The sequence below is a fragment of the Ctenocephalides felis genome, unplaced genomic scaffold, assembly GCF_003426905.1.
Source record: "Ctenocephalides felis isolate EL2017-DRISC unplaced genomic scaffold, ASM342690v1 CF-g0.4_SCAFFOLD_01492, whole genome shotgun sequence".
Lineage (NCBI taxonomy): Eukaryota > Metazoa > Arthropoda > Insecta > Siphonaptera > Pulicidae > Ctenocephalides > Ctenocephalides felis.
In genome coordinates this window covers 41,759,569-41,772,569 of record NW_020537646.1, presented here as the reverse complement: position 1 = coordinate 41,772,569, position 13,001 = coordinate 41,759,569, and the positions used below count along the sequence as shown (strand labels likewise).

Below are 13,001 nucleotides of genomic sequence, written 5' to 3'. Positions count from 1 at the left end.
TATTTGACTTTTATGCGTTTTAGAGGTTAGGTGTTATGTGTAAAACGTTTGATCGCAAAAAAACACATAGCTTTTTTACATTTCATGTCTACCAACTTATACGATTATGGACCCGTAACATGACATTACCAAAAATCCGAAAATTGGATTCTACAACATAAATATTAGTGAAAAATTGATAGAGTAACCAACAATATAATTTTTTAGTATTCAAAAATGTATATCAAATTGATTATTTATTTGTATCAGTTTGTTTTATTTTTTTGCTATCATTTTACCATTTTGATAAAAAAGAGATAAAATTAACGCAACCACACAACCAAATAGCAATATGGGTAGAGCGGGCCTTAAAGGTCCACGGGTAAAAAGTACCACCCCTAAAAAATATCAAAAACAAGTATAGTTTTAGAACTTTTTACTAGCAACATTTAAAAGTAGAGGGAAAAATGTGTTAATTACTTGCTATCAGAAGATAAACAAGCTTGTTTGAAAATATACCAAAAGTACTTCCTTTCATTGTTAGTTTATTTTCGGTTGTGAGCACTGTTGTTTAATTTGCGATACCTTGATAAATATTTTAAATATAAGTTATTTAATCCGTTTTATATAGAGATGTTTAATTTTAAGTGAGTTTCAACAAATGTTAAAATGTAACCTCTATATAGCTTAGATGTAGATGGCATAAGAAAACAACTGAACCGTTATTTTGACAAAGGTGTAAAGAATAAAGAATAAAAAATGTAAAAAAGTAAATTCAGTTAAAAAGGAAATTTAAAAATAATATGAAAAAAATGGTTACTCCATCTTTACTGATAAATATTTCCGATAAAATATCAGATCAAGGTTATATACAGTGCCATCTTTGTAAAAAATGTGCCCATGAAATTTTTTATTTTGCATTCATTGAATATTGTAGCTAATATTTTTTTGTAAAACTCATTTAAAATTAATATTAAGGCATCGGATCTGTTTGCCCTCTGACTCTACAATTTAAAAAAAAAAAAAACATTTCGTGTCCTGTATTGTGCTGTAATTAATTTGGTTTAGAGAGCATAATTAGTTAAAGTCAAATTGGACCTTTGTGCCCCGCCCTAAACTAATAATAATATCATATCATATAGTTAGACCTGTGATGATGCATATATCGATTTTTGTAATAAAAACACATAACACATTGTGTGATTCAAATAATAACTTTATCTGAGAAACTTTAATTTTTTTATAAAGATTTCTTTAGATGCTAAAAAAGAATAAATTTATACCTTTAAAAGATTGAAGATATAAATTAAATAATACTATTCAATAAATTCATGAATTAAAGTAAATCATACTACAAAATGTGGAGACAACTTTATGTAATTAAACATAATAAATATATATATATATATATATATATATATTTAATAATAAATAATTTATACTGTTGTAGACTCGATGATATGGCGGAATGACTAAACTACACAGCACACTTGGAGCTACACTGATGCGAATATCGCATCTAGCAAGCTATAGTAGATTATTGTTTTCACGAGCGTAAAAATTGTCTCTCGGTTTTTAGTCAACGATCAATATTCGGGCTAATAAATTTATATCAAAATTTATATAATATCAGTTTCGTTGTAAATTGAGTTATAGATAAACTCACTTATCATCGAGTCTACAACAGTTAATTGCGATTTCATTTTAAAATATAATTAATTAATAATAAATGGCCCACTAGCGCCATATATATGTGTGTGTGCATGTATGTATATTTATTTATTTATTGATAATAAAATTAAAAAAAAATAAAATTTTAAATTTCACAAGCCCAAAATGTTTTTACATACTGATATTATTAAAGTAAATCGTTTTCCCAATGTTTAAATTTTGAGCAATAATAATACATATATTTTGAATGTTTGATATGAACCTCCGATTCCGAATCCAGGTACGAGTCATTTATTGAGTGAGCGAATAAGCGCTAACAATAAGTCCAAACGTCCACATTCCCCTCCACCGTTTAATATAGAGACGAATTTAACAGAAACAACCCGCTCTCGAAATCGAAACAAAAGCCAACAGAAACTATGTGAAGACGAATTGAATTTTGTCAGTGGTAGAACCGGATCGCCCGTAGAATTTTTTGGAATCTACGTAAGAAAAACAAACAAGAATGTAAATGATAGAAGTCGGGATAAACAAATAAAAAACCGGTATAAGTTGGTTACGCAATTATATCCGAATGCAGCATTTGATGGACACAAATGCACGCGCCGAAGAGAAAACCACGCGAAGAACGGCGGCACGCTCACCAACGCGAGGCTTTAGTCTTTCAACAGCGCCCGGAGTAAGTAGACATTGTCTGTACAAGTTGAAAATAATAATATACATTTGTATTTATACATTCGTGCACCATATGATGTGTTCAAACACACCTGTGCAAGCCAACTACTAATTAATAACAAACATATATCAAAGTGTCGTGAAAGTGGTACAACCGATCGTTCTTGTTGTGTAAAACAAATTATGTTATTCTAAATTGTGTAAAATAGGCCATGTAAGAGTTCTTGCGCATCTTGAATTTGAATACCGCGGATTTTCTTACGGTGAGTTATAATGTGTACTAAATTAGTGACTCCATCAATTTTTATCGAAAATAACACATATTGTACTCTTTCATTTCATGTGTATCACAATGTTTTCCTTGTTTCGTTATGGTGTGATGATTTCAAATACAGTTGATAGTGTGACATCAATTCCCAAACATAAATATATAATATCATAATTACTTAAATTCAAAATACATGTGATAATTTAAATGATATTAAATTATAAAAAAAATATTTTGTTCTAAAATAAATTCCATGCTGATTATTTTCTTTCTATCACATACTTTCTACACTACACAAAATAAATTTTAAAAAATTGTATAGTTTTTACTAAAATGTTTTTATTTTTATTATACTTAAACTTTATATTATCAATTTACCTTTCGTTTCTGAAATTTCCAATTAACTGATCCAAAGTTTTATTTTCCAAACAATAAAAACCCCACCCAATATGTTAATAATCATAAGTTAACATAAAAAAATTACATTCAATTTTACTCTATTATTTAAAAAAAGAGTCTATCATTACATTAGTAGTTTTCCCCGTCCAGTTGGATTTCAAAGGGTCAGTTTTATAGATTTTTCTTTATCGTGCTGCTATGAAATTCCACGTTTTGCCGCGGACTGTAAAGGTGTGTCAGCCGCACATGAATCGAGAGTCATTGGCGGTCAAACGAGAATCAACTCGGCCACAGACGCTGCTAAACAACATTTTATTCTAATCTCTCAAATATAGATAGACATTTATAAACTATTATTTGCAATTTAAAAAAAATGGCACATTTTCTATTAAATTTTTAATAAATTTAGTACCTAATTATTGGCATTCAAATTAAAGTATTGCGCTTCATAGTAAGACTCAGTCAGTGAGCTAAAGACAGAACTGATAATACGGAAAATACGACTTCTATATTTAGAATATGGTAGATCGAGACATAAAGGTCCAATTTGACTTTTAGTAACTATACCGTTTAAACTAAATAAACTATATCACAACAAATAACACGTATCAAATAAACAACTATCGAACCATGTTCAGTAAAAATCCCAGCTAATTCACTATTATAGAAGTATGTTTTTTACCGTTTTCTAAAATTTGTCATCTGCCTCTTCTTACCCCATAGTCTGGGTAAAAAGAGAATGCCATTAGACATACGGATACAATGTCTTATTTTTAATTTCAAAGAGATTTTACGAAGTTAAAATATTTAACTAATGCAAAATAAAAGTTTCATTGGCAATGCTTATAAATATTACACTGTTTATAATCATGATCTATAAAAAGTCAGAAATATTCATCAGTAGAGTTAGAATAAATATTAATTTAATTTATCTCTAGTAAAATTGCTTGTTCCAACTTTATCCTATTTTCATATTGTTTAGACCTTTTCCAGTGTAAAGGTTCTGGTGATCCTTTTTACCTCAACTAGATCTAAGCTATTCTAAAATTTTATAAAAATACAAGTTTGTAATAACAATACATCTTATAAGACAATTAAATAGCGTAGACTTGAAAATAATATGCAGGTATCATAAATTAAATACAAGTGCTCAAACCCAGAAAACTACCAACGAAAAAAATTTTATTATGAATATTGATACAAGGCCGTTTATCTCCTGACAAACGACGTAATAAGAATTAAGATGCTGGCTGGTTATACATCCTTTACCTTCTACTTTAAAATAGTATCGAAAAAAATACTATACTTTACTTGTTTTGTTTGTTTTTGAGAAAATGTTGATGAATTTTTTTATCCCCAGACATTGGCATTCAAAATATTCATACATAAATAACAATTGAAAATTATGTTCTTTTTATATATTTGAGTAATAAATATTTTAAGATGTTCTCATAAAACACAGTTTTTAAATTCATAATAAAAATTCGATTCTAATCTATATCATTCTCCAACGTGTGACCATCAACAATTGAGATTTTCAATATTAGTTTTAATTTCTAGTCCAAACAAGGTCAAATGGAGTCAATATTACTCAACATTCTGGTCTATTTTTTAATTAAATTACTTTAAAAGACATTTGATTTAAAATGAGTCATTTTACATTTTACATAAAGTTTACATTCCGATCTCTCATTCAAAGAAAATGATGTAATTTGATCAAGAATATGTGATTGTAATTATCAACTCTATTTCATTTGATCTTTAATTTTTTAACTGTTATATTTTTCTTAACTAAAATTGCATTTACTTAATTTTTTGTTTTTTTTTAGTTTGAACTAGTGAATAGAATGAATATTTTTTTAAAAAAAGTTCATATGCCAGGGGCAAATATCTCCAATGTCTTATTTTTAGTTTTAAAAGAATTTTACGAAATAATAGTTACATTATTCAACCAATGCAAAATATAAATTTCATGGGTGCATTTTTTACTGAGAAAATACTGTATATAACCTTGATATAGTATTTTTTTTAAAAATAACAATCAGCGTAGTTGGAATAACTATTTATTTAATTTATCTCTTGTAAAATTGCTTTTTTCCATTAATTTACATTTTTATTTACACATGGTAGGGGTTCAGTCACCAGGGTAGGGGTTCAGTTCATGCAAAATATTATAGAGATTATATAAAAACATATCTTAAATCTAACTTGAAAATAGCAATGCATCTTTTAAAACATATGAATAACGTAAACCTAAAAATTATATTAGGGTCCGGTAAACTAAAAAACAGTGCTCAGAATCATAAAAACTAACAACGAAAAAAATACTTTTATTTTGGATTTTCTAACATTATAGCGATGTCATAAAAATCAAGGTATATATATATATATATATATATATATATATATATATAATATCATATATTATGAATATATATATATATATACGTATATATATATATATATATATATATATATATATATTATATATACATATTCATACCATCGTACATGATTAAAAATATGAATCATGATTTGTATAATATTTCAATTAACTGATACATTACTGTAATTAGTTTATGAGTAATCAGGTTTAAACGTTCTTTGATAAACAATTAAAAATAACTTAAATTTAATAACATTATTGAAATAATTATTAACTGTGTCAATAAAATAACTTCTTATTAAAAATCCTTAGAATTCAAGCAAGTTTGTAATTCAGTAAAACCTCATCTTCAATCGATTGCGAATAAATTATGTATCGTCTTTGATACTACCACAAATATAAAGAGCTGTGAATACTGTGTTTATATCTTTGACAAAATAATGAATATATAAAAACATAAATAATAGTGCATATTTAATGCATAATGTCTATTAAGATATGATTTAACTTAATTATATAAAAAAATAATTTAATGCTTGGGTTGACAATACATGAAAAAATACCTGAGTGAATAGGATTTTAATTGACTAAAAAAATTGTGAAGGCTAATACACTGTATGAAATAAAAATTACTTTTAACAACGCAACATATGCGTGCATAACTTAATAAATGCATACCTAATTTTAGTGAAATTGTAAAACTTTATTAACATCCCTCTCGGTTTAATCTGATTTTATTTTGATCTTTATATCTATTTACTTAAGTAATAAATAACAAAGGCACACAAAACAGTTTATTTGAAATTGTTATCTGTATGATTTATTATGTAAATTATGACCTGTAAATATTTCGTATTAATTTTGGTAATAAATAACGCAAATATAACTTATCAATCTTATAAACCCATTTGTTGTCATATTATAGCCCATCATATAGTTGCTTATGATTTGTATTAAATTCGTGAAATCAAAATATATTATGTCTATCAGATTAGAAAAAAACTTTTGTTAGTTTTATAGAGACAAGATTAAAGCGCAAAACGAAGTGATTACGAGCTAGTGGTGCCTTAGGGCAAATTGCTGGAACTTTTCTTTCCGTAATCATATATTCGAGAAATTTCAAATGTTTTCGAATGGACTGTACATACTGCACCTTTCATTATTCGTATTTTATAGATAAAATATCAGATGTTATAAATGGGACGACGTCGTTTACATATGTTCTCATTAAAACAAAACATAACTAGTGGTGTGTATGGCATCGTGCCTTAAAGCAAATTGCTGCAACTTCCCGTATCAAGAATTATTATTTTTTTAAGAACGATTAACATTTTTGAAAAAATTTTAATTCGAAAAAATTAGATTTTTGAAAAACTATAAATTTGACAAAAAATACTTTTTTTCAAAAAAAAAATTATTTTGACATATTTTGGAAATTCTGAACTTTTTTTCAGAGCAATCGTACTGCATAGAGATGAAATGTCAAAGCGCGTAAGCGCCACGTCGCCGTCTAGCGGATAAACATTGGTACGGAACCCATAGGAATGTAAACAAAATTTTCACTTATTGTTAAAATCTCTATAAAAAAATATCCGATAATTTGATCTGCATATGTCTAATGATCATGTTTGACCGCCAAATGGCATTTTTTTTTACTTTTTAGATCTCCGAAACCGATAACCCTGCCTTCATGAAAATTCTTTATCTTGTCAATACAAATAAAATGTTTTTTGAATTATTCAAATCGGACGCTCCGTTCTTTTGCATCATATCTTTGGAACGGCTACACCTGCCTTCTCCAAAAACTAATCAGCATGTCTCCTTATCAATACGAATCGAATGTTTATTGAATTATTCAAATCGCTTCATCCGTGTTCCCGAAATCGTCGACGAAAATTTGTATCCGCACACACATACACGGACACACACATACACACATATACACACATACACACACGCACACATACATTCATTTTAAGGTGCCAAATTATTCAGAAGGTTTTGAAACGTAAAGATATATAAAAATTTTCATTTTCGATTTTTTTGCGATTACTATAACTTGCCTTACGGGAAGTTAATCAATTTCTGAGAATATAAAATTATTTATTTCAAGTATATAAGTGATATTTAAAATTTTATTATAATTAAAATTAAAACCCGAATCATTTTCGATATTATTTTTTTTTTTTTGAATGAAAAAAATATATTTTTGAAATTTTGAAATAACTTCCTGCTTGCTTTTTTAAAATCTGTAATTTTTAGCACTTTTTGCTCTATTTCTTCTATACGGGTGTGCCTTTGCCAAAAACTAACCAGCACATATCCGTGTCAATAGGAATCTAAATGTTCAGAATCTTTGAAACGTAAATATATAAAAAAAAATATTTTCGATTTTTTTGCGATTACCATAACTCACTATGCGGGAATATTTATTATATAGTTTATATATTATTATTATATATTCACGACATGAAAAAATTCACAATGTTGAATCTGGATTTGATTTTCTATTTGTTTATTTCTTTATGATAATTTTCACGCTTGACGATGCAAACTTATTATGATACATATAAAATGAAGATATAATCTATCATAAAACGTAATAGGTGTATTTTTATTGAACCATTAGCTTTCATTGGCATTTGATATCTGTTTCAATAGCACAACTAAAAATGAAATTAATTAATAATTCAATTTAAAAAATAAATCATGAGATCGAAATCATTTTTTTTGTTAACAAATTAAAAATTATATTTCTGTATACCAACTGCGATGGCTTGACAACTTTTTCAAAAGTAAAAATCAATTGTCTATGAAGAAATGATTATATTTAATTAATTTGCAGTATTGCGTAAAACTATCTGCGTTGATAAATTCCTTGCTCGTGCAATTGTAAAAATTATAAAAATATACGTTTTTAGGATAATATACTTTTAGGCAAATATTGTATTATTTGTAATATATTATTTTTATAAAAAAATATGCTTCAACAAATTTGACGCTCCATATCCAATTGAAAAATAAGATATGGAGCGAATTGAAGTTCCAATTAAAGCGACTTGATTAATATATATATATATATATATATATATATATATATATAAACTAATATACAGTCATGTTCAATCAAACCATGTTTAATCAGTGTCTGCATTAAAATGTTATCTGACTGCACACCGTTCATCATAACAATTTTTTCTGTCAAGTATTTTCTCACGTTCAAGGAACTATAGAATGTCACAAAATATTTACATAATGAAATTATAGTTTGTAGATATTTATCTTTTTAATTTATTACAAAACTAGTCAAATTTTCAACGTTTAATTGCGAAGAAACGACTTGGTCGATCTTTACTAAAAACTAATCAGCGCAATTCTCAACCAATATCTTTGAACAGTTTGTGAATTTTTAAAATCGATTCAAAATTGTGAGCTAAAACGTGGGCAAAAAAAATAACTTTTTTGCTAATTACAAAAAAAACGGCTCGGTCGATCGTTGCGCAAAACTAATCATTGCTAGTCTCTATCGAGATACATCGAATGGTTTTTTTAAATTTTTGAAATCGAACGTTTTTGAGAGAACGATACTGTTCCCAAATTTGGTCTCATTCGATTCAAAATGACTTTAAACGTCAAAAAACATCAAATTAGAAAATTGTATTTATTTTCTAAAACAAGTTTCTTTTTCGGGAAGTTAAATAATACTGTCTTAGTAGTCAATTATTGAAAAATCTCTAATAAAATATTGATTTATTAATAACTTCGCATATAATTTATGAATTTTTTAATGAAATAAATATAAATCAAATTCACATGTGTTCAACGACGTTATAGTAAAATTCACTATTTATAAAATTAATGTATTATTTTGATATTAAAATAAATGCATTATGATTTATTCATTGAACAATAAATTTACATGTGATTCTCATTTGAAAGGTGTTGCTAAATTGCTGGTCAGCGAAGTTTTTTCCTCAGAAATGACGTCGTCTTTCTTATTAAATCCGATTAGTCATTCATACAGACGACATGGCTAATGTTCAACGCCACTTGTTTTTTGGAATTCATATATAAATAATATAGGTAAATTGTATGCATAGAAGCTATTTTGACGTCATATATTATTTCGTCTTGTTTGTTCTCCTATAAGAATAATATTTTTGAATTTATAAACTCACACTTGTATGTTCATTGCATTCCATTCAACGACACGAAAAATTTTGTTATTACAGCCAATAATGAATGGTTAATGAGTTACCTTTAAATTAATCATAAGATGTGATAATTCACTTTTTATATTCTAGTAAATTCACATTTTGTAAAAATCATATTTTTCGAATCTATGCTCCTTTTATATTGTAATTATGATCATAAACAATTTTGTACAAAGAAAATACACCAATCTTGAAATTTTTCCCACAATTTCTTCTTCGGAATTTTCTATTTCTTTAAATAATTTGAAAATTTTGTTCTAATCTTAAGTTATTCGACGTTATGAAATATAAAAAGCAAACATTTTTTTTTAAATCAATTTGATCCTAAACAAGTAGAACAGAACCTCTTGTCTGCTACAGACCGAAAAAAGCTAGAAATCTTCTTGAAGGAATTAAATTCATATCCATTATTTTATTTTTCATGTAGGAATTTACACTGGCAACTTTCATTTTTACTATTTAGTTGTCATTTTTACTATTTACACTAAGGGCAGTTATAAATTATGAGGTAAAATAAAATAAGGAAAAATACAAAAAATGGAATAAAATTTGATGTAAAAGTAAGTCATTTTTCATTTCAATTGCGCACTAGTTATTTGGTATAATAATGCTTCAGTGCATATGTAATATAAATGATTTACTGCGCATATGTATAAGCTATACTTGCAAATATTTGATTTGATTAAGATTTACTATTAATATAATTAATGTTACAATTAATATATCAATATATTCATTAAATCATTCTCAAACTAAGTAACAAGAAAAATTAAAAACAAAATGCTCCAACTTGAATTACTGTCATCGTGAATGGAACACCTTCTGCTTTTTTCAATCTAAAACGACTTATTAAAAAAAAATTTTAAAGCACCAAAGTATGTTTCAAATGGGTTGATACACAAAGATGCTGACATTAGCTCAGTCAAGAAAGGTATCAATAGTCATTCACTCGAGTACAAAAGCCATCTCGGGGACCACCCAAACATGCTCTCCAGAAAACTCCGCCACAACACTACCGCGGCCAGAATGAAAAAAAAGTTATCATCAAATTCAATATATATGATCTTCGACTAATCACTGGCAATGGTCCAATTGATGTTATATTATATTTTACCAAATGTTACCGTTCTAGGACAAAAATGCTTTTTTGTATTGAGGTTGATATTTATAGAACAAGTGAACATGTAATTACACAACAAGATACAAGAGAAATAAACAGGAGTTTTACCATATAGGATTTTTTTTTATTGAAATAGACAATCAGAATACATAGTTTCTATAAGTCTATTTGGCGTTTAGAGGATTCCTCTGTAAAGTAGAGACTCCTCAGTTCATAGATCCTCAGTTATTTTGCCAAGGATTTGCACTTGTAGGCCCTTTAGCCATTTCTTATTCAGTCTTCTTGTTTGGTTCATGTTATTGATGATTTGCTTCTCTGCGTTTCAACGTTCATCGATTTTATTGTAATAAGAATAAATCCGTGAATATTAATTTCGTTTACTGTTTTAATTTCCAGCTCCTTGTGTATGGTCCCATTAGTAACATCCCAAAGTGCATCTACCATCGCTATTAATATTTTGTTCTGGCTGTATAATTTTTATGTTTGTTATACTAGCACATCGTCATAATTATACTCTGTAGCCCCATATTGGTGCTAGTACTGTTTTATATATCAATGTTTTGTTTGAGAATGACATTTTTGATAACATAACTTGAGCCAGTACAACTGTTAAATTTTTTCATGGTTTGTTTCCTCTTTTGTTTAATATGGATACTCCACGTTAGTTTTGTCTAGATGTAGTTCTAAATAATGCTGGTACTTGCGGAAACTCAAATTGTGTTCGTGATAGGGTAGAGCGGGGCTTAAAGGCCCGTTGGCAAAAAGGTTCACCACCGATATCTCAAAAACAAGTATAACCAATTATCACCTTGATTCTTACGGTGCCACCATTGGGAGATAATCAGCAATGTTTGAAGATAAAATCAACTGAACCTCAAACGTGGCAAAAATGTAAACAATAAAAAAATAGTGAATAGAAACGTAAATTAAGTTAAAAAAAACAATTTTACAAAAAATAAATTAAATAAATAGGTATTCCGAACTCTGATAATCAATGTTTCTGATAAAATATCTGATCAAGGTTATGTACCTATGAAATTTGTATTTTGCATATTTTGGTTGAATAATGTAGCTTTTATTTCGTAAAATCCATTTAAAATCGTTGTTTGCCCTCTGGCCGTCTCGTCTAACTGCACCTATGCAAAAAGACCAGGTGACAAATTTTTGAAAAAGCTAAGCAAAAACACATTTCTACAATAATGAATAAGCTGGGAGTTTTATTGGTCATAGTCAAATAGTGTTTGTTTGATATGTGTTACTTATTCTAATTGGTTTGGTTTTTACAATATAATTTCTTAAACTCAAATTGGTCCTTTGTGCTCCGCCTTACCTTATTGATAATTGAAATTAAGACACTTGTAAGTAAATCGGTCAAAACAAAATGTAATATTTATTTTTCTCAAAAGAAAGGAAACTAAATATAATAAAAATACAAACACGTACATATGAAAACTAAAACTATAACAATTCAAAAATACTTTTTTTAAAAAATGTCTCGGCGTAGCCAATCTTGACTTTCGACTTTGGTGGAGAACAAAATAGTGTACGCGCATTCCAGAATAAATTTGGCGATCTGATTCAATTTTTCTTGATACGTCAGCTCCTGGTTGACCGGCGCGCTTTCGAAAGCGTACCTGGTTAATTCGAACAAAGATTGATATCAATTAACGATGTCTAGACATCATGGAAGTTCTATGCAAATATCCATATTAAAAACTCATTACTAGGTAAACTTAGTTCTATATATAATGTTTAAATCAAAAATTATATCGGTACGAATATTAATATTAGGGTAGGGTATGATTGTATAATGATCCAGGGTACGGTAATGACAGTTGCCATAACTGTTAAACTTATTTTGATATAGAGTCCAAAGTGAGAAAGATGAAGTATAATTATTCGAACAAGTTCCCATTGTTATTTAAATATGTTGATCAATATTGTTTGCTGATGACATTCCTTAATTGTTTATTGGTTTTCTCAACCACCTTAAATATTGTAGTTATATATGTTATTTGTAACTTTGTCATCATCTAATATAATTACACTCTTTTAACTGAATTAAAAATATTTCGTAGGGTTAATTATTCGAAATATACCTCGCAAGTACTGCGACAATATCCCAAAGGTTTTCGGATTGCTGTGCGGTAAGATAGGACAAAAATATTCCCAGCATCGTAACAATAACAGCCGAATTAAGATTTTGACATTTCTTCGGCATCAATCGAATCCAAGTCCGCCTAAAAACCAAAAATTATTTTACCGTCATTATTAATGCGTTTGACCGAA

At 27.7% G+C, this 13,001-nt stretch overlaps 2 protein-coding genes across 2 annotated transcripts in view; one reads left to right on the top strand and one right to left on the bottom strand.

Annotated features, from left to right (window-relative positions):
• LOC113371251 (pseudouridine-metabolizing bifunctional protein C1861.05-like) overlaps nucleotides 1-13,001 on the bottom strand; it is a gene marked incomplete at its 5' end in the record, with an annotated part of 125,018 nt that overhangs the window by 79,294 nt on the left and 32,723 nt on the right.
• Nucleotides 2,489-13,001, top strand: part of LOC113370693 — a 32,510-nt gene continuing 21,997 nt past the window's right edge. Inside the window, exon 1 of the mRNA XM_026611388.1 lies at nucleotides 2,489-2,588. The gene's annotated coding sequence lies outside the window, so the exon portion shown is untranslated. The remainder of the gene's footprint in view (nucleotides 2,589-13,001) is intronic.